This window comes from Saccopteryx bilineata, chromosome 4 (genome assembly GCF_036850765.1).
Source record: "Saccopteryx bilineata isolate mSacBil1 chromosome 4, mSacBil1_pri_phased_curated, whole genome shotgun sequence".
NCBI lineage: Eukaryota > Metazoa > Chordata > Mammalia > Chiroptera > Emballonuridae > Saccopteryx > Saccopteryx bilineata.
Window position 1 is genome coordinate 78,649,006 of NC_089493.1, and position 26,626 is coordinate 78,675,631.

The 26,626-nt window shown below is 41.7% G+C and overlaps 1 protein-coding gene and 1 pseudogene across 1 annotated transcript in view; both read right to left on the bottom strand.

Moving 5' to 3' along the window:
- STARD9 (StAR related lipid transfer domain containing 9) overlaps nucleotides 1-26,626 on the bottom strand; it is a 165,493-nt gene that overhangs the window by 121,613 nt on the left and 17,254 nt on the right. The window lies entirely within an intron of this gene.
- On the bottom strand, nucleotides 1,997-6,186 carry LOC136333915 (importin subunit alpha-1-like; annotated as a pseudogene).

The window sequence follows — 26,626 nt, forward strand, 5'->3', positions numbered from 1 at the left end:
AAGGTACTCTTCGGCCCTGGCCGGTTGGCTCAGCGGTAGAGCGTCGGCCTGGCGTGCAGGGGACCCGGGTTCAATTCCTGGCCAGGGCACATGGGAGAGGCGCTCATTTGCTTCTCCACCCCACCCCCCTCCTTCCTCTCTGTCTCTCTCTTCCCCTCCTGCAGCCGAGGCTCCATTGGAGCAAAGATGGTCCGGGTGCTGGGGATGGCTCCTTGGCCTCTGCCCCAGGCGCTAGAGTGGCTCTGGTCGCGGCAGAGCGACGCCCCTGGTGGGCGTGCCGGGTGGATCCCAGTTGGGCGCATGCGGGAGTCTGTCTGTCTCTCCCCGTTTCCAGCTTCAGAAAAATACAAAAAAAAAAAAAAAAAAAAGGTACTCTTTCAAGTACTAAGGTAAGAAAGGATAAACACAACAGTTATGTCCTTCCATATCTTTCTCCATATATAACATGCATCAACCTACAACTTGCTTTTCATCACATACTATACCATGGAACATACAGCTTATTGGCTGTAGATATAACTCGTCCCTTTTTCATGCATACACACACAGCCACAGTTTCACAAATACAAATTAAGTTTTAGGTTTACAAAAAAATTGAACAGAAAGTACAGAGTTCCCACATATCCATCTTAGTCCCCTCTGCCTTCCTTAGTTTTTCCTAATATAAACATCTTGCATTATTATGGTACATTTGTTACAATTCATGATATATTGTTAACTAAAGTCCATTGTTCACATTAGGGTTCAGTGTGTGTGTGTGTGTGTGTGTGTGTGTGTGTGTGTGTGCGCACAACAGAGACAGGAAGGGAGAGATGAGAAGCAACAATTCTTCACTGCAGTACCTCAGTTGTTCATCAATCATTCCCCTACATGTGCCTTGATGGGGGGGGGGGAGCAAGCAGAGCAAGTGACCCCTTGCTCAAGCCAGTGACCTTGGGCTCAAGCCAGCAACCTTTGGGCTCAAGTCAGCGACCACAGGGTCATGTCTATGATCCCATGCTCAAGCCAGCAACCCTGCACTCGAGAAGCTGCTGAGCCCACGCTCAAGCCTAATAAGCCCACACTCAAGTTGGTGACCTCGGAGCCTTGAACCTGGGTCCTCTGTGTCCCAGTCCGATGCTCCATCCACTGTGCCACCACTTGGTCGGGCAATTCTTTGTGCTATACTATGAATTTTGACAAATGCATAATGACATTTATCCACTATTATAGTATCCTACAGAATAATTTCACTGCCCTAAAAATCCCTTGCACTCTACCTGGTCTTCCCTCCCTTCTCTGACCAAATCCCTGACAACCACTGATCTTTTTATTATCTCCATAGTTTTGCCTTTTCCAAAGTGTCATCTAGTTGGAATCATATAGCATGTAGCCTTTCAGATTGGCTTCTTTCACTTAGTAATATGCATTGAAGATCCCTCCTTATGTTTTCATGACTTGATAGCTAATTACCATTTAGTGCTGAATAATATTCCATTGTCTGGATGTACCAGTTTATCCATTATACTATTAAAGGACTTTTTGGTTGCTTCCAAGTTTTAGCAAATATGAATAACACTTCTATAAACATGTCAAGCACAGGTTTTTGTATAAACATAAGTTTTCAACTCCTGTGGGTAAATACCTAGGAGTATGACTGACCAATGCCAACTTCCCCCTCATCTTGCACTAAGATCTCCCAAGAATCCGTGCTTTCTGATCCTTATCTCTGAGGTCTATATGAAGTCCTCTACCAGCTTCCTCAATTAGAACTGCAACAAAGCCCCAGTCCTCCCCTGAACTCTCTAGGCCATGACTGCCTACTAATCTAATAGCTGCTGCTTTTTTTTTTTAAGAGAAAAGTGAAATTAAATCTTTATTTACAGAACACTGAAAGATATAAAATTTCACCACACAGATATAAGAAACCTATTGGGAAAGGAAGCTTCATATAGTATATGCAGTTTGGAACTGTTCTAGTTTTGCTGTATAAAGTGCTGTAATAACAAACCACATTTTAAAAATTCTTTGTAGAGAAATAGTAAAAGAAACTTATTCCAAATACAACTTTATGCCTCAGATATACAATATAAAAGTTAAAGATCCCACAAACGCCATCCTGACCTTGCAATGTATAATCTTAAGAAATAGTTTCAGGCACAACATTTTGATATTCCTCTATAGTGAAATATTTCTCAATCAAGCTTAATAAAGCTTTGTACACAGACTCACTTCTGTGATTTTATAAAGCTTCCATTTTGTGCAAACTTCCATATTATTCAATCATTATACGAAGTTTTTTAGTTTCACCTAGTTTCTTAGGAGCCTAAAAGATATTTGAAATATATTCCAGAATAATCAGAATAATCTTAGTATCATTCGCAGTTAAGAGGTTAACAGTTCTATTATGCTACAATGAACAAGTTATACAGTCTGTTCAGCTGTTCCACCACTTGTATAGTTGGTTACAGTCCATCCAGCTTTCTTAAGAGTCTGCTTTAGAGAGAACACCAACAAGGAATGGGACTAATCTATGATTCACAAATTGTTGTATATGATCCTGGTGGCCAGCTGTAATGTTTGACATTGTCCATGTAGCTTCCCTCTGAATACTAGTTTTGGGGTTTATGAACAGACTGGAAAAGACAGCAGTGCTCCCACACCTACTACAACCTGAGTTTGTTCATCACTGAGTTGTCTCAATGACAATATTTCCTTTGGGTCTTAGCACAGGACTCACAACTGACAGTTTAGTAGTTCTAGAAGTGCCACAAATTTGGGCAAAACTGTTTCCACAACCATTTCAATTTGTTCATTTGGACCATCAGTAAGGTAAGAAATGGCCCAGCAGGTATCTGCTAATACTTCTGTGACGCAGGAGACAAACTAAAGTAGAAAGAATTTGCTCAAGAGCATCTAACAGAGGTGCAGGATTCTTGATGCAACAAATGTTTATAAGTTTCCAGGTAAAATGATGCATATAACCACATGCTAAAGATGACGTTAGAAAATGCTAAAGAAAAGCCCTGACCAGATGGCGCAGTGGATTGAGCATGGTCCCAGTGTACTGAGGTTGCAGGTTTAATTCCCAGTCTGGGCAAATACTAGAAGCAATGTAATGAGTGCACAACTAAATGGAACAATGAATTGATGTTTCTCTCTCTCTTTCCCTCTCTCCCTCTTTCTTTCTTTCTCTCTCTCTCTATTTTCTCTCTCTCAGATCAATAGAAAAACTAAAAAAGGGGGGGAAATGCAAGAGCCAATAGCGGATCAACTGTACCATACTTGATAACAAAGTCTTAGAAAACTGAAGCATCGCCTACAATGTTTCCTAGAACCCATACAGCTTGTTCACTGACGTGAATATGAGAAGATGCCAATAGAGATATTAATGCTGGGATAGCACCTCTATTTACCACAGCACTGGTCTGTTAGTGAGCACCTAAGCAGATTCAAAGTGAATGGGACTAAAACCAGTTCTGCTTAAGAAGGACACAAATTTTGGAATAAAATCAGCCCAGATAATGATCTCTATAGGGGCTGTTTCCCCCTAGAAAATGGTTTCCTAGCAGCTCAAGTAGCTTGGAGTTGGCTTGCCAAATTGTTGCTATTTATGCCTTTGACAATATCATCAAAAAAACAAAGTACATGGCCTGACCTGTGGTGGTGCAGTGGATAAAGCGTCGACCTGGAAATGCTGAGGTCGCCGGTTCGAAACCCTGGGCTTGCCTGGTCAAGGCACATATGGGAGTTGATGCTTACAGCTCCTCCCCCCTTTTCTCTCTCTGTCTCTCTCTCCTCTCTCTCCCTCTCTGTCTCTCTCCTCTCTAACAAATGAATAAATAAAAAATAATAATAATAAATAAATAAAAAACCAAAGTACAGGCCCTGTTCGGTTGGCTCAATGGTAGAGCGTTGGCCTGGCGTGCAGGAGTCCCAGGTTCAATTCCCAGCCAGGGCACACAGGAGAAGCGTCCATCTGCTTCTCCACCTCTCCCCCTCTCCTTCGTCTCTGTCTCTCTCTTCCCCTCCTGCAGCCAAGGCTCCATTGGAGCAAAGGCTCCATTGGAGCAAAAGTTTGGCCCGGGCACTGAGGATGGCTCTGTGGCCTCTGCCTCAGGTGCTAGAATGGCTCTGGTTGCAACAGAGCAACACCCCCTGGTGGGCATGCCGGGTGGATCCCGGTCGGGCGCATGCAGGAGTCTGTCTGACTGCCTCCCCATTTCCAACTTCAGAAAAATAAAAAATAAAAAAATAAAAAAAAACAACCAAAGTACAGTGCCCTTGTTATTGCAGTTTTCTTGCAGTAGAGAAGTCTCAATAGCTTACATTTCTCCCTTTCAGCACCTGGTCGTCCTTCTTAGCTTTCCTCAGATTCACACTAACTTCTATTCAGCACTACCTCATTTCTGTACTATCTATCTCCTTGCTCTTGAATATGTTAAGGTAGACAGCCGGTAAATCAACATTCTCATTGGTGGATATGGTTATGAGACAAAGGGAGAAAGATCCGGAACTGGCTCAAGTTTCCACAAGAGGCAGTGTGGACCCCATAGCTTCAAGACTTATGAAGGGAAGCTGAGATATATTCAAGTCTCTGTCATTCTAGATATTCCCTAAACTATGATTTCCCTGATTCTTCAACCTCTTGTCCCAATATGCCCCAAATAATTTTCCCCACTATCCTGTAAAATACTAAAACTGTTCTCCATTGGAGTAATTCATCTGAGTTAGCTCTAACTTCACAGTGCCCCCTATTAAAATGTTCATGATACCAGCAAGGAAAAAGGGATACATCATTTTGAATGAAAAAGGGACTGAAGAAATTATTGTATGCAGAATAAGATTTGATCAGGTATCAGAAAAGTTAATAATAACAAAAATAATAATAGATAACACTTATGTAGTATTTCTTATCTGCTAAGCACTGTTCTAAGTGTTTTATATTTATTTATTCATTCAGTTCTCACAGCAACTCTAAGGTAGGTATCATTATTACTCCGTTTTACAGATGAAATAACTGAAGCACAGAGAGATAAAGGGACTAGCCCAGGATCATAGCTAGTATTGTGAATCTGGGGGAAAAAACATACTTTTAATCACTATCCTCTACCACCTTTCATATAGGAAGGAGATAAGTTGTCAAAGAGGAAAGTCTAGGGTCTCTCGAGTATCAGACCCTAAAAAAACAGAAAGCCACTCCAATAAATTCATAAAACTTATGTATTATATGTTAATGTTAAATCTCTGAATCTATGCTCATAAAAAATAAAGTAAAAAATATTAAAGTATCAGAAAAAAGAAATCCCTGTCTCTAGCCAGTCCCTCAGTCCATTTGTCTAGGGTTTCTTTTTCTGAAAAGTAGAAAGAGAGAATTGCACATAGCAATAAGTACTTACATAAAAGTAACAGATACACGTACTTACTTATACAGACATACATGCACGAAGAAAACAAATTCTTATCCCCAGTTTAAGGAAAACTGAGCTTTGAGATCACTAAAGCACATCTTTGTTTATATAAGATTCTTCTATTGCTAACAATGCTTTTTTTTTTTTTTTTTTTTTTTTGCTAAAGAATGTTTCCATGGACAACTATCCAAGTGCCATGTGAGATCTGGTAGGTCCCATATGTGGCTGTCCTACTCTCTGGACATAAGCAAGGAATTCCTAAAATAGACAGATGAATGTCTAGTTCTAAGGCTTTCCTCCTCTTTGTAAAACCAAGGATTTATTAGAGGATCCTGTGATAAAAGATGAAAAATGGTTTTACTATTAATGGAATATAATCTGAAGACTAAGTTCTTGCCATTCCTCTAAGTCCTTCTAAAATGATAACCACAAGTGACTCCTTGATCACAGTTTGCCATGTATTATGTCATTTGACCTTGCTTTCCAGGACCCAACTGATGGGAACCCAAGAAAAAGCAATTATTTTCAGCATGGGCATAAGAAAGTCTGTCAGCAATTACATGACCCAAATAAGAATGCTAATAAGGGTAGGTCAAAAATGGATAAAGAATAACTGACACAATCAACTCTTAGGGAGCTGTGAATGGAAAACAGTGAGCTGTGTTGGCATCCTATAGTTACTGTTGAATTCTGAGCAGTAATGAATAATGTTCCACTGTCATATGGCCTGGCTGTGTGACTGCTGACAATTTCCAGTTTCCTTATTTACTGACACAGCCTTATACTCAGGACTCATCGTATGAGAAAGCCTGATCACCTCTCTTCCATGCAGTCTGAAAATTCCCTATTATAATGGCAAGTTCCACAGCTACAACCACAAAGGAGAATCACTGAAAAGCAGTCGTATATGAAGTGGACTTGTTAGCAGTTTGTCCCACAGCTGGCCTGGACAAAAACAATGAGGATGATAATATGAAAGATGGTCTGACTATCAAGATTGAGAAAAGTCTCTGCTTTATCATAGGCAAAATCTAAGAAGGGTAAAGCTGTGTCACTGCCTTAAAGATAGTATATAAAATAAAGGTACACTGAAGATTCAGGAGAAGGCCTTCATTCCATTAGGTAAAACTTCTGGGAGATAGGGTGTCTGTAACAGTTGAGGCAAATCACCTGGGAATCTTTCCATTCTTAATAATTAAGGGTCCTACAGGGCAGGAATCAGCAAATTATTTTCTATTTGATCAGCAATTTTTTTTTCTGTTAAGGGCCAAGTAGCAAAAATATTAGGCTTTGTGAGCCATATGGTCTCTGTTATAACTACTCAGCTCTGCCTTTGTAGTACAAAACCATCCATAAATATTACATAAACAAATGGGCATGGCTATGTTCTGAAACAGGTGGTAGCCAGATTTGGCCCATAAGCCATAGTTTGACCAAGTTTTTTTTTTTTAAGATTTTATTTATTGATTTTACCGACAGAGGTGAGAGAGAGCATGCAAATGAGAAGTATCAACTCATAAATCAAAAACAATACAGCCGTCCCTTTCCATATCGCGGTTTACTTTTTGCCATCTCACTGCATCGTGGATTTTAAAATTGTATATATCTAATTATTGTGGATTTTTTGCTATATCGTAGGATTTTGCAGCATATAGATTTTTTTTTTTTTTGTATTTTTCCGAAGCTGGAAACAGGGAGGCAGTTAGATAGACTCCCGCATGCGCCCGACCAGGATCCACCCGGCATGCCCACCAGGGGGCGATGCTCTGCCCATCAGGGCAACGTTCTGTTGCATCCAGAGCCATTCTAGTACCTGAGGCAGAGGCCACAGAGCCATCCTCAGCGCCCGGGCCATCTTTGCTCCAATGGAGCCTTGGTTGCAGGAGGGGAAGAGAGAGACAGAGAGGAAGGAGAGGGGGAAGGGTGGAGAAGCAGATGGGCGCTTCTCCTGTGTGCCCTGGCCAGGAATCGAACCTGGGACTCCTGCACACCAGGCCGACTCTCTACCACTGAGCCAACCGGCCAGGGCCGCATATAGATATTTTTATATATTTATTGTTTTAATTATATTTGCAGTAAAATAAGCAAAATAAGTGTGGGAAAGGTTAGTAACAGCATGGGAAAGGTTTATAAGGGTGTGGGGAGGGTTTATAAAGCCTTAATATATATATATAATAAAATAAATATAAGGTCGCTATTTCACGAATTTTCCCCTATCTCGGGGGTGGGGGCATTCTGGAACCTAACCCCCATGATAGACAAGGGACCACACTGTATTGCATCATGGATAATTTTTTAAAACTCTGCCCCGGTTACAAAATTCTAACTCTATGATCCTTCTTCTTATTGGCTCCCCTTTATGTAGATACCTTCCATTTCTATGTGGGCCATATGATTAAGCATGGAGCACAGACATGGCTCCTAGGAATTTTGCCAGTCATTTTGCCTGCATGTGGATAATAACTCACAATGCTAGGCTGTAATACAATCCTACATCCAACTGTTAAATATGGCATGTACTCAACCTGAACAGTACCAAAACTGAGGAGAGTAATTGAAAAGTAAAAATTTTTTTAAATAGAAAAAAAGAAAAATTATTGAGAAGGGGTGTTAAACAGCAAACATACTAAAGCCTCACTGATCCACTCTATTTTGAAGATGTCCTGCATGACACATAGATTTGTTAAAGTTCAATTTTTGCCTGACCAGGCAGTGGTGCAGTAGATAGAACATTGGACTGGGATGGGGAGAACCCAGGTTCAAAACCCCGAGGTCACTGGCTTGAGCGCAAGCTCATCTGGTTTGAGCACAGCTCACCAGCTTGAACCCAAAGTGGCTGGCTTGAGCAAGGGGTCAATTGCTCTGCTGTAGCCCCCCCCCCCACCGTCAAGGCACATATGAGAAAGGAATCAATGAACAACTAAGGTGCCGCAGTGAAGAATTGATGCTTCTCATCTCTCTTCCTTCCCGTCTATCTGTCCCTGTCTGTCCTTCTCTCTGTCTCTCTGTCTCTGTCACACACAAAAAAGAAGTGCATTTTTTAACGGTCAGTGTATTTTATTTCTTTTTTGTAAGAGAGAAGGGAAGGGAGAAAGAGAGGCAGGGAGAAAATGAGAGAGGGGAAGGGAGAGAAACATCAACTCATTGTACTACTTAGTTGTACCACCGATTGCTTTTCATATGTGCCCTGACCAGGGCTCAAACCAGTGCCCTTGGGATCAAGCTGGTGTTTCCGAGACCACGCCCTAGGGATTGAACCGGTAACCCTGGGACCTTTGGTGCTCCAGGACAATGTTCTATCCACTGCACCACTGGCCAGGGCAATTAACTTTCATTGTATTTTATAAATATAACACAAAGTAAGAACAAACTAAAATCCATTTCTCTGGCTAGAAATGAGCCCAGGGCTGGATGTAAGATTAATAGGATACTGACAGCTCTCAGTTGAATCTCATTAAGACCCCACATAAAGAAAGTACAATACAGTATATTGCCTGGCTTGTGGTACGCAGTGGACAGAGTGTCGACCCAGGATGCTGAGGTCACCAGTTTGAAACCCTGGGCTTGCCCAGTCAAGGCACATATGATAAGCGATCAACGAACTAAAGTGAAGCAACTATGAGTTGATATTTCTCACTTCAACTCCCAACTCTTCTCTCTGTAAATTCAGTAAGTAAAATGGAAGGAAGGAAGATAAATAGATAGATACAGGCAGAAATAAAAGAGAGGAAGAGGCACATTGTCTTGGGTCTTACGTTGTTCAAGGAGTCCAAACACAGTCCTGGAAGTCAGAAAAAAGAGAGAAGGTTGAGGAGAAAGGCTGGCAGGGCTGTGTTTAGCCTGTCTGCCCTTTCTTAGATTAAGAGATTAGCAGGTTAGCTAGGGACATTACTGATATCCACAAAGATGTAATTTGCTCAGGGTCACAGTAAATTAGTGGTAAAGGAGGACTTATACCTATATCCAAACTTTCTATCTACTTGTACTCTTAGGCACTTTTAGGAGACCATCCTGATTTCTCTTGGGTCTATTTTGCACAAGGTCTCCATTGCTGGTGTTTCAGCCTGTCTTCACCAAGCGAAGTCTAAAACTACCTGTACGAGTAACCCTGCAACCAAATGGTAGCTCTTTATAGGGTCTGAAGAAAGGCTGAGGCTATTCTCAATCATTTTTACAAAACCGGCCCTCTGCTGGGTCTACCAGAAAGCAATCATGATGAGCATCACTCTTGAACTGAGCTGAGAGACCCATTCACAAACAGATTATCTTTCAATACTTCAGAGCATTCATTGGAAAAAAGCCCTAGGAAAGAGCTTTAAAATGTATTTTAACAACACAAGCGGGACTTCTGAGGTGTTGGTAATGTTTTCTTTCTTGACCTGGATGCTGGTTACATGGGTATGCTCAGCTTGTGAAAATGCAGGTGGATGGAAAATTTGATCTGTACACTTGTGCACGTTTTTCTGTATGTATATTTCAATAAAAAGTTTTGTTAAAAAGTCATTCCGTTTTTCTCACCACCAAAAAATAATGACACATATCTGATAAAGGATCTTCTGACAACATTGTCTCTTCTACTGCGAAAGTTTGTCCATGACATTGATTGAGACAGAGGACAGATGTGAACATTGGCTGGAGCAACACAGAGGGCCTGGGTCACATTCATCAAAAGCTTCAGAAGCCTTCCTCATCATTGGTCTATTTAGGCAGAGGAGGAAGGGGGGGAGAGCATTACTTCCCCAGCTTTTAGCTTCCTATTTGTCTCTACTCCCTGCTTCCTAAATTAACCCTATCCACTCCCACTAAATTCAGCAGCATATCATGCAGAAGACCAGGAGTCCCTGGAGCTGGGTCCCTAGGCCCAGGGATGCCCTGGGCTGACTGTAGTACCACAGGAGCCTGCTCAGGTTTCTTTGTGGTACTACAGAGGAGAGAGCTAAGGCTGCAGCTGGGATATGACAGCCACACACAACACACAGTATGTACTCAGTTAGCACTGGCTGAACAAATATTATACAAACATAATCTGTGAACTGACTCCAGAATATATACAATAAATATGTGCTGAATGAAATTAAATGATGGCTGTTCTCTATGTTTCCCCTAAATTCTGCATATTTGATCTTCAGCCAATATGAACAGCAGCACCAGGTCAGTATCTGCCCATAGAACCACTTTCCTATTTTTGAATGTGCTCACAAAGGTTCTTTACTATCTTTTGTAACAGGTCTGTCAGGCAGGACTCTGAGAGGTAGTCAAGTAGGACAAAGCTGTTTCAAGTTGTTTGAGTTGCTAATACTTTAATATAAGAAGAAAACCAGAAAAAAAGAAAAAGAGAAAAAAAGAAGAAAACAAGCCTGGAAAATGAACTTTCTGTTTTTATCTCTCATTCTTGCCTAAGTGGAAAAAGTTTTCCTACAACCATGCTGCTAAGGAGCAAATTTCCTGTTCTTAATATTGTTTAGTCTGAATGGGTCTTAAGAGACCAATATTAATGCTGGAGAAGCAAATGAGCTGTGCCCCTAAGAAAGTTCTGGTTTCATAGTTGGGTTCAGCTGGCCCAGCTGAAGCCCAAATCATTCTCAGCATCCAAGGTATAGTTAAAGAAATTAGTTTTGTGTTGATCTGAATAGCATCTGCCTCATGCATACCACTGGCAGAGGCCTTCCTCCAACCCTGAACACTAGTTTGCAGAAGAGAAAGCTGCATGTTAAAATCACAAAATCTGCAACCACATTGGTTCTGTGGCACTCTTGAGTCTCAATCCCTCACATCAAGTCACCTCAAATAAACAAAGCATGACTCCAGCCTCAGCCAACAGCCCTGGGACAAAGGTGCTTTTCAGCGTTGTTACCAAAGTGCATGCAAAAGACAAAATAAGATGATGGAAGAGAAACCAACTGTAGTGAGCACTTAGCTCAACAATTAATTACCTGCTGATGACACCCAAGAAATGCACTGACAAAAACCTGGACAGTCACTCAGGAACTTGGGACTGACTTTCAACGAAGCATAGTTAATAAGCCTCCAAAAATCCTAACAAAGTCAACAATGCCTAAAAGGTTCATTTTCTCTGGTATATAAAACACTCTATATGGAAGACACAGAGCAGATGAGGTTTCCTCTTTGCTGAGGAATAAATACTTGGAAATTACAGCTGATGGAATTTAGGATAAACCTAGAAAACAATGAAAGGTTTCATTTAAATCAAAAACATATATTAAGATTCTTCTGGATTCAATCTGGAGGTCCTGCACTCATTCTTCCCCTCCCCAATATGAAACTGGGCATCCTTCCAGTTTCACAGATGGAAGGGCCTCCTCAGGAAAAGAGGTACCAGGAAATGCTGAGTTGAGCCGGGAAGGAAGCAGACTGGCTGGCAGGGTTGTGCACAGACCCCAGACTCCATCTTGGGCACTTCTGGTTACATTTCACCACTTTTAAAGTCCAGTATAAAACTTGGCCCCTGGGTCAGAATAGGTGAAATTAAGCATCCATTTGCTATGAAATATGAGCTGTTTCTTGAATCTCAGAGACTGATTGGGTTACAGGGCTATTCAGGGGATTCAGAACAAAACACCCTGACTGCACCTGTAGATGAGCACTTGCTTCAGATACAAGACTAAAAGCAGGTGATATTCTCCACATTTTAGAGAGAGGCATCAGTGGGGAGGCTTGAAAACACATATTCCTTATTCATGACTCTTGGGTCCTGTCCTATAGTACATTTCAGTCCAAACTTTTCTACTTGTCAGGTAATTCATATTATACTTCAAATATTAAAGGCAAGCACATAGGAAGAATTAGCTCACATAGCAGGCAGCAGGGAGCAGTGGAAAAAGCAAGGACTTTGGAAACAGAAGATCTGGGTTTCAACCTTAGCTCCACCTCTTGGTGTGGCCATAACAAGTTACCTAAACTCTCTGAGCCTCATATTATTTTTTCTAGGATCTGAAGTTAGTAGTGGTAGTTACTATATGTCTGTACAGTAGAAATAATAATATGTACTTTACAGGGTTGTTATGAAGGGTGAATGAGATAAGTCAGGTACTCAGTTTAGTACCTGGATCAGAATAGGTTGTCAAAAAGCCTGCTTAAAGAAATTAGACATGAGCCTGACCAGGCGGTGGCGCAGTGGATACAGCATCGAACTGGGATGCGGAAGGACCCAGGTTCGAGACCCTGAGGTCGCCAGCTTGAGCGCAGGCTCATCTGGTTTGAGCAAAAGCTCACGAGCAAGGGGTTACTTGGTCTGCTGAAGGCCCGTGGTCAAGGCACATATGAGAAAGCAATCAATGAATAACTAAGGTGTCCCAACAAAAAACTGATGATTGATGCTTCTCATCTCTCTTCGTTCCTGTCTGTCTGTCCCTATCTAGCCCTCTCTCTGTAAAAAAAAAAAAAAAAAAAAAAGAAAGAAAAAAGAAATTAGTCATGGGAACATTTTCCAAACCCTAAAATCAAACCTCTAAACTACATGGGAATGTTTCCAGATGCTAATGAAGGAGGAAGTTGCTTCTATTTTCTTAAAATCTTTAATGTGGGAGAAAAGGAAAAGCAATACCAGTCAGAGACCACTACATATTTAAACTTTTAACCACAAAACACCACAAACAAGGGTTATGTTAATACTGGAGGACTAGTAAAAAGGGGGAAAAAGTTATTAAGAGTTTCCATTCCTGTCAGATCTCTTCCCATCCTAGAAGTACCATTATCTCTACCAACCATATGAAAGCTGAATTAATCTGTTCTTCTGTATCAATTCAGCACGTATCCCCAGAAAGCATTTTTATTTTGCCTAACTGCCTAACTATAGAGACAAGAGTTGAGCAATGAAATGACTGACAAGAAACAATCCCCCACTTCTAGAAAGAGAAGCAAGGAAAATGAGTTTGAGCACACTCTTCTGTTTACCTCTTCTCCTGGGGACCTGATGTAAGGGGCTGTTTGTATACAAATGATGATCTTACAGTGAGTCCATCTGTTTCTAGTCTGAGACCAACTCCCCAGGGGCTCTGCCTTTTCCAAATTCTAAATACAAACTTGGGTATGCCTGGGCACATCTGGTCACCATTTGATTTCAGATTTCTATTGTGTTCAGTCTGTGGGGGGAAGTGAGTTTATAAATAGCTCGAGTTCCTCTGCCTCACACTTGAAAAATGAGAAACTACCAACTCTGCCTTTCCTGAAGAGAGAAGAGAGGTTTTCACTGAACCCAGCTCCCTCCATAATGATCATACATCAAGTTAATATGCTAAGTAGCCAGCCTCAATCAAATGATTCATATACCTATTTTGTTATAAGACTAAAAGGTATATTTTATTTATTATTTTTTATTCATTTTTTTAGAGAGGAGAGAGAGAAAGGGGAAGGAGCAGGAAGCATCAATTCCCATATGTGCCTTGACCAGACAAGTGCAGGGTTTTGAACCAGCGACCTCCTCGTTCCAGGTTGATGCTTTATCCAGTATGCCACCACAGGTCAGGGAAGACTAAAGAGTATACAGAATAAAACCTAGAAGGGAGCTCCAAATTAAGATTAGTGAATACCCTGACCAGGCAGTGGCGCAGTGGATAGAGCGTCGGACTGGGATGCGGAGGACCCAGGTTCGAGACCCCAAGGTCGCCAGCTTGAGCACAGGCTCATCTGGTTTGAGCAAAGCTCACCAGCTTGGACCCTAGGTCACTGGCTTGAGCAAGGAGTTACTTGGTCTGCTGTATCCCCACGGTCAAGGCACATATGAGAAAGCAATCAATGAACAACTAAGGTATCGCAACAAAAAACTGATGATTGCTGCTTCTCATCTCTCTCTGTCTGCCCCTATCTCTCTCTCTCTCTCTCTCTCTCTGTCTCTGTAAAAGAAAAAAGAAAATTAGTGAATAATTTATGTGATATTTTGAGAAGTCTCTGATCTTTTTGGAAACTCCCAAACTATATGCTTAAATCTACATATGTGAAGCACCACCTTAAAATATTAAGAAGAAATGCCTTTCCTGCCTTTAAAAGAGAACTACAGGTTTAAATCCTAGTCAATCCTGACAGAGCAATCATTTTTTATTTGACAATCTTTCCTCCCAGCCCCAACAAAAAGGTCTACCTCCCTCTTCAAGTTTTTTCAAATATTTGATTAAAATATTTATTATAGGCCCTGGCCGATTGGCTCAGTGGTAGAGCGTCAGCCTGGCATGCAGAAGTCCCGGGTTCGATTCCCGGCAAGGGCACACAGGAGAAGCGCCCATCTGCTTCTCCATCCCTTCCCCTCTCCTTCCTCTCTGTCCCTCTCTTCCCCTCCCGCAGCCGAGGCTCTGTTGGAGCAAAGATGGCCCGGGTGCTGGGGATGGCTCCTTGGCCTCTGCCCCAGGCGCTAGAGTGGCTCTGGTTGCAACAGAGCAATGCCCCAGAGGGGCAGAGCATCGCCCCCTGGTGGGCACAGCGTCACCCCCTGGTGGGCATGCCGGGTGGATCCCGGTCGGGCGCATGCGGGAGTCTGTCTGTCTCTCCAGGTTTCTAGCTTCAGAAAAATACAAAAAAAATACAAAAAAATATATTTATTATAGTACTTAATTTATTACAGTACTAATATATATAATAGTACTATATATAATATATACAGTTCTATTATATAATATATAGTACTATATGTATTATAGTACTGTGAAGTAATTATCTTTTTATGTATGTCTCCTTCAAAAACTATGTTTAGTTTTTCATGCGTAAGTGTAAACAAGGTAAAATAATCATTTAATATGACTTTAATGAGCTTTCACACAAAAAAAATCAAATTTAATGCTGATTTAAGGAAGAAATGAGAAAAGGAAGCCAACCAAGTAGAAGTAAACAACAAAGATATAAACAGATCGTTTCCTCTTCAACCCTACATCTGTTCAGAATTCTAAAAAGGCTATTTTTCCTGGAAGCTAAACTTATGTAAATCAGAAAATAATTGGAGCCAGTATATGGTAAGACCACCACTAACTTCAGATCCTAGAAAAGATAAAACAAGGCCAAACTCCTGTGCCAAAAAATGTGGTTCAAAAGAACAAGCAGCAGTTGGATAGCCAAAACTAACAACTTGAAATGATCCAAAATATTTCATAGTAAATTATCAATTTCTAATTTTGTTTGGTTTTAGACTCCAAAGAAAAGTCTCTTGTCCCTACTCTAGAAGCCACAACATAGTATCACTGTGCCTATAAAAGTATCAGCCCTGGCGGGTTGGCTCAGTGGTAGAGCGTCGGCCTGGCGTGCAGGGGACCTGGGTTCGATTCCCGGCCAGGGCACACAGGAGAAGCGCCCATCTGCTTCTCCACCCCTCCCCCTCTTCTTCCTCTCTGTCTCTCTCTTCCCCTCCCGCAGCCAGGGCTCCATTGGAGCAAAGATGGCCCTGGCGCTGGGGATGGCTCCTTGGCCTCTGCCCCAGGCGCTAGAGTGGCTCTGGTCGTGACAGAACGACGCCCCGGAGGGGCAGAGCATCGCCCCCTGGTGGGCAGAGCGTTGCCCCTGGTGGGCGTGCCAGGTGGATCCCGGTCGGGCGCATGCAGGAGTCTGTCTGACTGTCTCTCCCTGTTTCCAGCTTCAGAAAAATACAAAAAAAAAAAAAGTATCAGCTTGCCTTTGGTTTAGGAGACAATGTCAAATTAAAATTAGCTCTGCTAGAGTTCCAAGAGGGTTTCACAAATCAATGCCGGTCATCTGCTGACACCAAACTTAATGTTATGTGGTGCATGGGATATAAATCAAATATAGTACAGGGGTCCTCGGGTTACAACAGTTTTGATGTATGACATTTTGAGTTTACGACGCTCACTCCCATAAACATTTTTAAAAATTGAGACATGTTTCGGCTTACACCTTTAGCATCATACTTACAGACTATGTGGGTGAACTAGTTCCAGACTAGCCTAGAATAATTCTTAAGAAGGTAGAGGCCTAAAACAGATTCTGTACCCTCCACATCAGCTGCTTCTCGAGATGAAACACCTGTAATGCAGTAGAATCATCCCCAGCATCTCCTGCATGCTCCTTAGGCAATGCTGATTCAGCTGACCCAGTACTTCCAGCACCTTCTGCAGGTTCTCCTGCCTCTCCAGCTTCCTCCACCCATAGGTCACTCTCTCCCACCTTGCAATGCCCCTTCCCGTATGCAAGCAACCACAGGAATAAATGGAAGGAATTTTTATTACACTCATTTTTTGTCATTTTTTTTCTGTTAATACAGTACAGTGTACAGTACAGTATATTTATGTTCCTTCCCTTTTTCTGTGGCTTAGTTGTGTTTTTATGTTCTAGATTATGATTTTACAACTGTGTTAGGATAGGTAAGTGACTTATGCTAGAGTATGTTTCAACTTACACCAAAATTCACGTTATGTCGCTGTCGTAAGAACAAAACTGTGTCGTAATCCGAGGACTCCTGTATCCATCTTTGTGGTGTCCACACTATAATAGCTGAAATAAACTCAGACAATATCCTAACAGACAGAAGAAAAATGACAGCAGATGGAAATATGTAGCTAGCTACAAAAAGCAATAAAGAGCACCAGAACTGGTAACTTATCAGTAAATATATAAGATTTTTTTTTCTTATAAAGTCTTTAAAAATAACTTACCATTTAAACAAAATTATTAATAATGCATTATGAAGTTTATAACATATGTATACAAGATATGACTTTATAAGTATCATATAAAGACGAGAATAGAGAAATACAGTGTGCCGTAAAGTCATGGTGCACTTTTGACTGGTCACAGGAAAGCAACAAAAGACAACAGAAATGTGAAATCTGCACCAAATAAAAGGAAAACCCTGCCTGACCGGGTTGTGGCGCAGTGGATAGAGTGTTGGACTGGGATGCGGAAGACCCAGGTTCGAGACCCTGAGGTCTCAAGCTTGAGCGAGGACTCATCTGGTTTGAGCAAAAGCTCACCAGCTTGAGCCCAAAGGTCGCTGGCTGGAGCAGGGGGTTACTCGGTCTGCTGAAGGCCTGCGGTCAAGGCACGTATGAGAAGGCAATCAATGAACAATTAAGGTGTTGCAATGCGCAACGAAAAACTAACGATTGATGCTTCTCATCTCTCCGTTCCTGTCTGTCTGTCCCTGTCTATCCCTCTCTCTGACTCTCTCTCTGTCTCTGTAAAAAATTAAAAAAAATTAAAAAAATAAAGTTTTAAAAAAGGAAAACCCTCCCAGTTTCTGCAGGATGATGTGGCAGCATGTGCACATGTGCAGATGATGACGTAACACCGTGTATACAGCAGAGCAGCCCACGGCCATGCCAGTCGAGATGTGGACGGTACAGAGGAAAGTTCAGTGTGTTCTGTGGCTCGCTAAATTCGAATCTGTGGCCAAAGTGCAATGTGAATATCGGTGTGTTTATAACGAAGCGCCACCACATAGGAATAACATTACTTGGTGTGATAAGCAGTTTGAAGGAAACTGGCAGTTTGGTGGAGAAACCCTCTTCTGGTAGGCCATCAGTCAGTGACGAGTCTGTAGAGGCTATACTGGATGACTACCTAAGAAGCCCTAAAAAAATCTGTGCATAAGCCCACATCAAACTGCACTGAATAGGTATGAAACTGGGAGAGTTTTCCTTTTATTTGGTACAGATCTCACATTTCTATCGTCTTTGTTGCTTTCCTGTGGCGATCAAAAGTGCACCATGACTTTACGGACACACTGTATTATAGTAAATCTTATGAAGGAAGTAGTATATTATTACTTGAAGGTAGACTGTGATGAATTAGATATGTATGTATATTTTAGCCCTGGCCAGATGGCTCAGTTGGTTAGAACACTCTCCCAAAACACATAGGTTGCTGGTTCAATCCCCAGCCAGGGCACATATAGGAACAGACCAATGTTCCCCCCCCCCTCTCTCTCTCTCCCTTCCTCTTTCTATAATATCAATAGATATATGACCAGCAGTGGTGCAGTGGGTAAAGCATCAACCTGAAATGCTGAGGTCGCTGGTTTAAAACCCTGGGCTTGCCTGGTCAAGGCACATATGAGAGTTGATGCTTCCTGCTCCTCCCCCCTTCTCTCTCTTTTTCTCTCTCTCTCCTCTCTCTAAGTGCTGCATGGTTTTGCTGATGGCTTTGTAGTCTGGTTGATACGTGGTGAGGTTAAGCTTCATGCAGGCGTTGAGACTTCCATCCATTAAACGAGATCATAGGTTGGTCTTAATGTTCTTTAGATGTGAGAAAGACTGCTCACATGCATACGTAGAGCCAAACACTGTCAGTACAGCAATACTTACACGCTGCAGGCCTTCAGGTCAGCAGCTTATAGCTCAAAATCTCTGAAGGAGACACCAGGGATGTAACTCAGGTCGGCGCTATACACCGCACAGTCGTGTGGATGGGTGATGAACTTAAAAAGACGAGTGCGCACACAAAATTCTCCAAAGCGCGCTTTGAATGACTGCAGGAGATTAGGTGTGAAGCCTGCTAGCTGCTGGAGATCAAGATGTTGAGCAGGGTCACGTGCTTTGCATGCATCTTTAAACTCTCCTAGTTTTTCAAAGTGTAGTAAACAACCTGTTTCAATGTCGGCAATGAAGAGTTCCAGCTTGTTTTCAAAGCAAACACTGCTTGTTGAAGGGATAAGACTCTATTTCCAACGCCTTGCATTTTCACATTGAGCTGGTTCAGATGTTCAGTCATGTCCACGAGATAGCAGAACTTCAGGAGCCACTCAGGGTTAGCTAACTCAGGATGCTTGACATTTTTCATTTCAAGAAAAGTCCAGATTTCGCTCAGACAAGCTGCGAAACGGCTGAGCACCTTCCCTCTTGACAACCAACGCACATTGCTATGCAGAAGCAGACCAGGATAATTATTCCCAACTTCATCCAGCAGTGTTTTAAACTGGCGATCATTTAAAGCTCAGGCAACAATAAAGTTGGCCACCCGAATGACCAGCGACATCACCTCACCAAGCTGCTCGCCACACATCTGAGCACAAAGCACCTCCTGATGTAGGATGCAGTGAAAACTTAGGATGGGTCTCTTTTCATGTTCACGAAGAAGCGCTACGAATCCTCTGTTTTTCCCCACCATGCATGGAGCACCATCAGGACACACGAAATAAGTTTATCCATCGGGAGATTTTTTTCTTTAGCAAACTCAGTGACCGACTTGAATAAATCCTCCCCTCTGTTGTCTCTTTCGTAGGCAAAATAGCAAGACTTTCCTCATGTAGTGTGTCACCAACAGCATACCTTGCAATCACGCTAAACTGGGATAAATGGCTTACGTCTGTTGACTCATCCAAAGCGAGAGAAAAGAATGGTGCTGTATTTATGTCCTTCACTTGTGTTGCCTCTATTTGCTTTGCCATCATGATGGTACAATTGTGAACAGTTCTTGCCGACAGAGGTATGTCTTTTATTCATTTGATTATCTTGTCTTTATCCGAAAAGTCATCAAAAAGTTCATTGGCAACATCAAGCATGAATGTTTTGGCATACTCCCCATCTGTGAATGGCTTTCCGTTTCTCACAATTGCTAAAGCACCAGCAAAGCTAGCCAAATTCCAGTCACCTTGTTGGGTCCAAACACGAAGTTGCTGCTGACTAGCTTGCGCTCTGCACAGTAGCTCCTGATACACTTTCTTCCTGCTGTCCCCCTCTGGATATTTCGATGCAAATGTAGTATGGCGTGTGTCAAAGTGCCGCTTTATATTTGACCGTTTCATCAATGCAATTTTATCATTGCATATTAGACACACTGCAGAACCTGCTCTCTCCACAAAGGCGAATTCCTCTGTCCATTCCTGCTGAAAAGTACAATACTCCTCATCTTTTTTTCTTTTAGCCATCTTCTTCGTCAAAAAGGTTTCTGCAATTAGCTAGCTGACTACTTGATTAAAAGGAGGGAAGTTTACTTCCTGACCTCACAACCTGTGTACATTACACATTATCCAATAAAAATTTGGTGTTGTCCCGGAGGACAGTTGTGATTGGCTCCAGCCACCCACAACCATGAACATGAACAGTAGGAAATGAATGGATTGTAATACATGAGAATATTTTATATTTTTAATGTTATTATTTTTTTTATTAAATATTTTTCTGCGCGCCAGATGCAGCCATCAAAAGAGCCACATCTGGCTCGCGAGCCATGGGCTCCCGACTCCTGCCCTCTAGTGCACTTAGAAGAGGCCTTTTATTGGTCAGCTGGATTGGCTCCCCCAAACAGAGGAACATTAAAATGGTGCTGAGAGGGTATTTTAATACAGGTTTACTGTGCAAGTATAAGGGAGAGAATTTAGTACCTAGCGAGGCAGACAAGGTGGCTTCACCTGGAGAAGCCTACTGTTATCAGTATGCCTGTGCGCTACTGTGGTGGACATACACCTTTTGTTCAAAGGACTGCTCTTCATTTTATATCCCCATTTAGATGATTTTACAAATCAGTTTTTCCAAAGACTCTCAGAGTAATTATTGCCATCTTTAAGCAATTAACTGATAATCCTTTTAAACTCCAGGACAAATTCAAGTATAAAGGGAATGGGAATATAGGAGAACTTCTTAGCATTGAAGATGCCAGCAACCCTGGTCGGTTTGCTCAGTGGTAGAGTGTCGACCTGGCATGTGGATGTTCTGGGTTCGATTCCTGGTCATGGCAACTATCTGCTTCTCCACCCCTCCCCCTTCTCTGTCTCTTTATCCTTCCTCCCATAGCCATGGCTCAGTTGGCCATCCAGTTGGCCCCAAGGCTCTGTGGCCTCTGTCTCAGGTGCTAAAAACAGTTTGGTTGCCACAAGGGAGCAATGTCCCATAGGGGACTTGCAGGGTGGATCTGACTCTGGGCGCATGTGGGTGTCTGTCTCTCTGCCTCCCCTGCTCTCACTTAATTTAAAAAATTTTTTTTAAAAAAGGACTTCTCTCACTTCTGCTATTCATTTTTATACAGGCATTCGGCACCAGCAGCAAACTGTGTCAAGGATCTCTGTTTTTCAGATTTTTCTGAGTCTTTAAAGATTCATAATCAAGTTTCTAGAGAAGAGAAAATGAGTTAGATGAAGCCAAGAAAATGACCTTATTCCCTTAAAATCCAGCCCGTGGACATGCTTATAGAGCTCAGCAGCTGTGCTGCTGGCAGAAGGAACATACTGAAATGAAATACTCATGGTAATCTCCCTACCCCCACCCATGCCTGCAGAGCTCCATCCAATTATTGCACAAAAAGGCTTTATCTTATAAAGTTCTCTCTCTTCTACTCTCCTTCTTGGTTGGGAAGAAATAGCACTAGTGATGGAATGTACACAGCTCTGCAAATATTCATGAGAAAATGCTTTGACGCCCACATGCTCCCCAGCTCCCTGCACATACATGCATTGGGGAAAGGGGATGCACAGAGGAACTAAGTCTACTTCTCTAACTTAGGCAAACTACAAGGCCCTCTCAAAACAGGCAGCAAGATCAAGAAAACAGAGTCTCAACTTGTCTCTCATCCACTGACCATCAATTAAATAATTAATTCAATAACCATTAATTTAAGATGTGTAGCACTGGAAATACAGAAATAGAGCTATGTGTGGTGCTACATTTGAGAGCCTGGACTTTGGAGCCACGCAGTAAAAGGTTTAAATGTTTGTTCCATCACTTGGCTGTGTGACCTTAAGGCAACGTACTCAACCTGAGTTTACCCCTAAAATGGGTGATAATATCTACTATAAACAGTGATAGAATCCTAATAGCAACTTCCTCAAGTGACCTCTCAAATTCTTCTCGCCTTCATTTCTTCTTGTTTCTCCCTCCACTTGTTCCTCTAAAGTCCCTCCTCCTCAGTTTTAGTAATGATTCTGCCTTCTTTACTCTTTCCCTAAAGCCTTCATTCACACTCTGAGTTCAGTGAGACAGCGAAGAAGTGAGGCATAAAAGAAGTGAGGGTCATAATCCTTCTCTCCACCTCATCCTACTCACTTTCTAAAGGTAAGATGTAATAGATCATTTGTCTTCATCATACAATGGATTCAGGTCCCCAGGCAGAAATGCCACTTCTAATTGCAGCATGGTCACATTATAATAATAATAAGCACTCAATCCTCTCCCACACTTCTTGATGGCAATAGTGCAATTGCCTCATCTTGACTGAGTACAGAGCCAGAAATAGGTCCAATCTAAAAGAAAAAGATCTTTCCTTGGTATTCTGCTAAGCAGCACATTTCCTGCCATGCAGGAACTTCTGGGTTGCAGTTCACGGTCCCTGTCACTAAATAAGCAACAGGCATTTCCCTGAAACATCAAGCAAAGTTCCGAACTGTCCAATAGAAGAAAAAAAAATCTGTAACTTACTTTTGTTTCTTTAGGCCTTCATCTTTAAAATAAGTGTCCTGAATGGTCTCTAGCATTTCCTCTAATATCAATTCTAAAATTCTAAAGTCAAACTACTTAGCTACCATATAACAGATTCAAAAACTCTGCACAATTTACTTTTCATGTTCTAAATACATATCCTCTGCAGGTTAATTTGAAAACTCCTATTTTATCCTAACGGCAATGTAGACCAGTTGATTCTAATGCTTGATGAACTGCTCAAATCACCATGTTCTGTGCTTGCTGAGTATTATTATCACCTCCCTATCTTCCTATCTCTGGACCAACATTCCTTCATTAAATAATCCCACACAGAATGGATACGGGGCCCTGGCTGGTTGGCTCAGTGGTAGAGCGTCGGCCTGGCGTGCAGAAATCCCAGGTTCGATTCCCGGCCAGGGCACACAGGAGAAGCGCCCATCTGCTTCTCCACCCCTCCCCCTTTCCTTCCTCTCTGTCTCTCTCTTCCCCTCCCGCAGCCGAGGCTCCATTGGAGCAAAGATGGCCCGGGCGCTGGGGATGGCTCCTTGGCCTCTGCCCCAGGCGCTAGAGTGGCTCTGGTCGCAACAGAGCGACGCCCCGGAGGGGCAGAGCATCGCCCCCTGGTGGGCGTGCTGGGTGGATCCCAGTCGGACGCATGCGGGAGTCTGTCTGTCTCTCCCCGTTTCCAGCTTCAGAAAAATACAAAAAAAGAAAAAGAAAAAAGAAGAATGGATACGAGGTGTGCCACATTCGTAGTAGCTCTCTTCTGGGTTTCTGCAGGGAGCCCTTTAATCATCTGGGGATGGGGGAAGGTTTCCTTTGAAGCCTGTCCAAGTTCCTGACATCCTCAAGCTGAAGTCCAGAACTGGAGGAGTCTGGAAAACACACACACACACACACACACACACACACACGAGTCTCTCTCTCTCTCTCTCTCTCAGCTTTTTGAGGGTAGGCAATGGATATAATCTGTGTACTGTTTGATGTTCAGTGTTTGTGGAAACTAAATAAACATTAAAACAATAAGCACAATCACACTGCTGCTATAATTTTAGTTTTGTACTTAATGGTTGTGGGGAGGAAATCTGCTCACTCACATATTTTATCTGGAAAACCTACATGTGTGTTAGGTATTGTGTTTTAGCTAAATAACAGCAATTTTAAAATAAAGATTCCCAGGAGAATAGAAGCAATTGCTTTCCAGAAAGGGCTGGGTAGCTTTTTGTTCCTGGACATGTTTTCTGTTGACTCAGTCTGCACTTGTTTTGACAGCCAATTACACTCCTTGGTGGGTAAAGCTGAACTGCTCCTCTCGGAAAGTTTTACGAATACACAATCAGTCAAACACAATATGCTTCAACAGAGGACTGTGGCTCCAACAGATGTCCCACACTAGGAGGAAGAGAGGAAGTTAAGTTTCCAAGTACATAGAGCATACTGATCCAGAAGGGATAATAAGATTCAAAGAAGAGATTTTCAAATCTAATTCAGCTCTTATTAGAAGCATGGGCCTTCTCTCATATTGTGACGGTGGTAATCACAACAGGGACCCAAACCAGAGCACTCATGATCTCCCTCATTCAACTCCCGATTGCCCAGCACTGGGCTAGGCACTATATGTAATTATTTCTTTTCCTATTCACAGTAACTGGAGTTGGAGAAACTAGGACTAAGAGAGGTTAAGTAATTTGTCCAAAGTAAGCCAGCTAAGTGGTTATGCCTGTATTCAAATCCAGATCTAACTTCAGAGAAGTGCGTTAACTTTATATTGATTCAAGCCAGATAAAAATGTAGGCCAATTTTGGAGAAGGCTTGGCAAGCCCAAATATTAACAAAGACTGCCTGAACTGTGGTGGTGCAGTGAACAGAGTGTCAACCTGAAGGGCTGAGGTCACCAGCTCAAAACCCGGGCTTGCCTGGTCAAGGCACATATGAGAAGCAATCAATGAACAACTAAATGAAGAAACTACCAATTGATACTTCTCTCTCTCCACCTCTCTCTCTCACCTCTCTCTCTAAAATCAATAAATAAAATCATTTTTAAAAATTAACAGACTAAAAACAATCTTTAGAATGAGAGTTTGATACTATTTGTAAAAATTAATGCTAGGTATTACTATTAAGTGAAGTAAGTCAGTCAGAGAAAAGGCAAATACCATATGATTTCACTTATACATGAAATCTAAAGAACAATATAAACAAACAAACAAAATGGAAACAGACTCACAAATACAGAGAACAGACTGATGGGTGGGGGGATGGGGAGGCTGGGTGAAAAAGGTGAAGAAATGAAGAAGTACAGATTGGTAGTTACAAAACAGTCATGAGGACGTAAGTACAGCATAGGGAATACAGTCAATATCATTGTAATAATTACCTATGGTGCCAGGTGGGCACTGGAAATATTGGGGGGAACATTTTGTGAAGTATGATTTTTCTAACCACTATGCTATACACCTGAAACAAATCCAAAATAATACTGAATGTCAACGTAACTGAAAAAAATTTTTAATTTAAAAAATGAATGAAAAACTAATGACACCAGGGTCATGGGGTAATGGACAGGACAGGTGGTATGATTCCCCTAATAGTCCCCACCCACTATCATCTTTTCTCTATCTCTCTCTTTCCCCTTCACCTTTTCCCCAATTTCCATCCCTTCCTTTTGTTATATTCCTCTTTTTTTTTCTTTCACATGGTAGTGTAGTGAAAAATATGAACTTTCAGATGATCCCTGTTCCAATTTAAGACTTGTTTCTGACTTTAGACAGATCATGTAACCTCTGTAAACCTAAATTTCCTCAACTATAAAAGAAGGATAAAAGCTTCTAACTTTAAAGCTGTTAAAGGAATCAAATCAGATAATATTCATTAAGAGATGACCAAATTAAATGGGATTTTTTAAACTCTGTAAGTCAGTGAGACTTGGAAGAAATGTCATGCAATTTAGAGTTGAACAGTCTTGGATTTGAATCCCTGCTCTACCATTTACTGGCCAAGTCTTGTAAGCTTTCTGTACCTCAGTTTCCTTATCTATAATAAAATGGAGTAAATAATGTAGATTTCAAAGATTAAGGAGATGATCAAAAGAAAGAATAAACATTTTGAATATACAGATATTTGATAAATAAAGCTGCCTCTCTGTAGAACTTGTAGTAGCTGACTTGATCTCTAGAGAATCACGTTCGTTGACACTTGATCTATTTCTATTTACTAAAGTGTATTACCACAAAGAACTAGGAAGAGCTAAAGCACTAAGAGATTTTAATCTTGAATTTATCTTTTTAGGCTGTAGAATACAAAAAGAGGGAAGTAGAATGGTACAATGCAATGAAAAAACAAACATAGGAAGCATGGGTCTAGTTCTACTTGTGCATTAACTGCCTGTATAATCCTATATAAATCACACTGCTATACCTGAAACATGAGAGGATTGGCATAGATTAGTGGGCAGCGTCTGGGAATATTTTTGATTGTCACAACTGCGATTGCTAATAGCATCTAGTGGGTAGAGGCCAGGGATGCTGCTTAACATCCTATAGTGCACAAGACAGATCCCCACAACAAAGAATTCTCTGGTCAAAATATCAATAGTGCTGAGGTTGAAAAATCCTGGCCTAGATGATTGTTGAGTTCCCTTTGAGCGCTCATATTCTAAGAGATGACAATGAGGCAGCACCAACATCAATTAGGTGATGTTCTTGTCAACATCTATCAAGCAATGACTTATAAATTGCTCAAAATTCCTCTAAGACCAGTGCGGGAAATTTTTCCCTCAAATATTTAGATATTCTGTAACTAGTGCTTTATTTCTGGGGGTGAACAGTCCTTCCTTCATAATAAGTATATGCATTTTTTTTTCAGAGACAGAGAGAGTGTCAGAGATAGAGACAGACAGACAGGAATGAAGAGAGATGAGAAGCATCAATC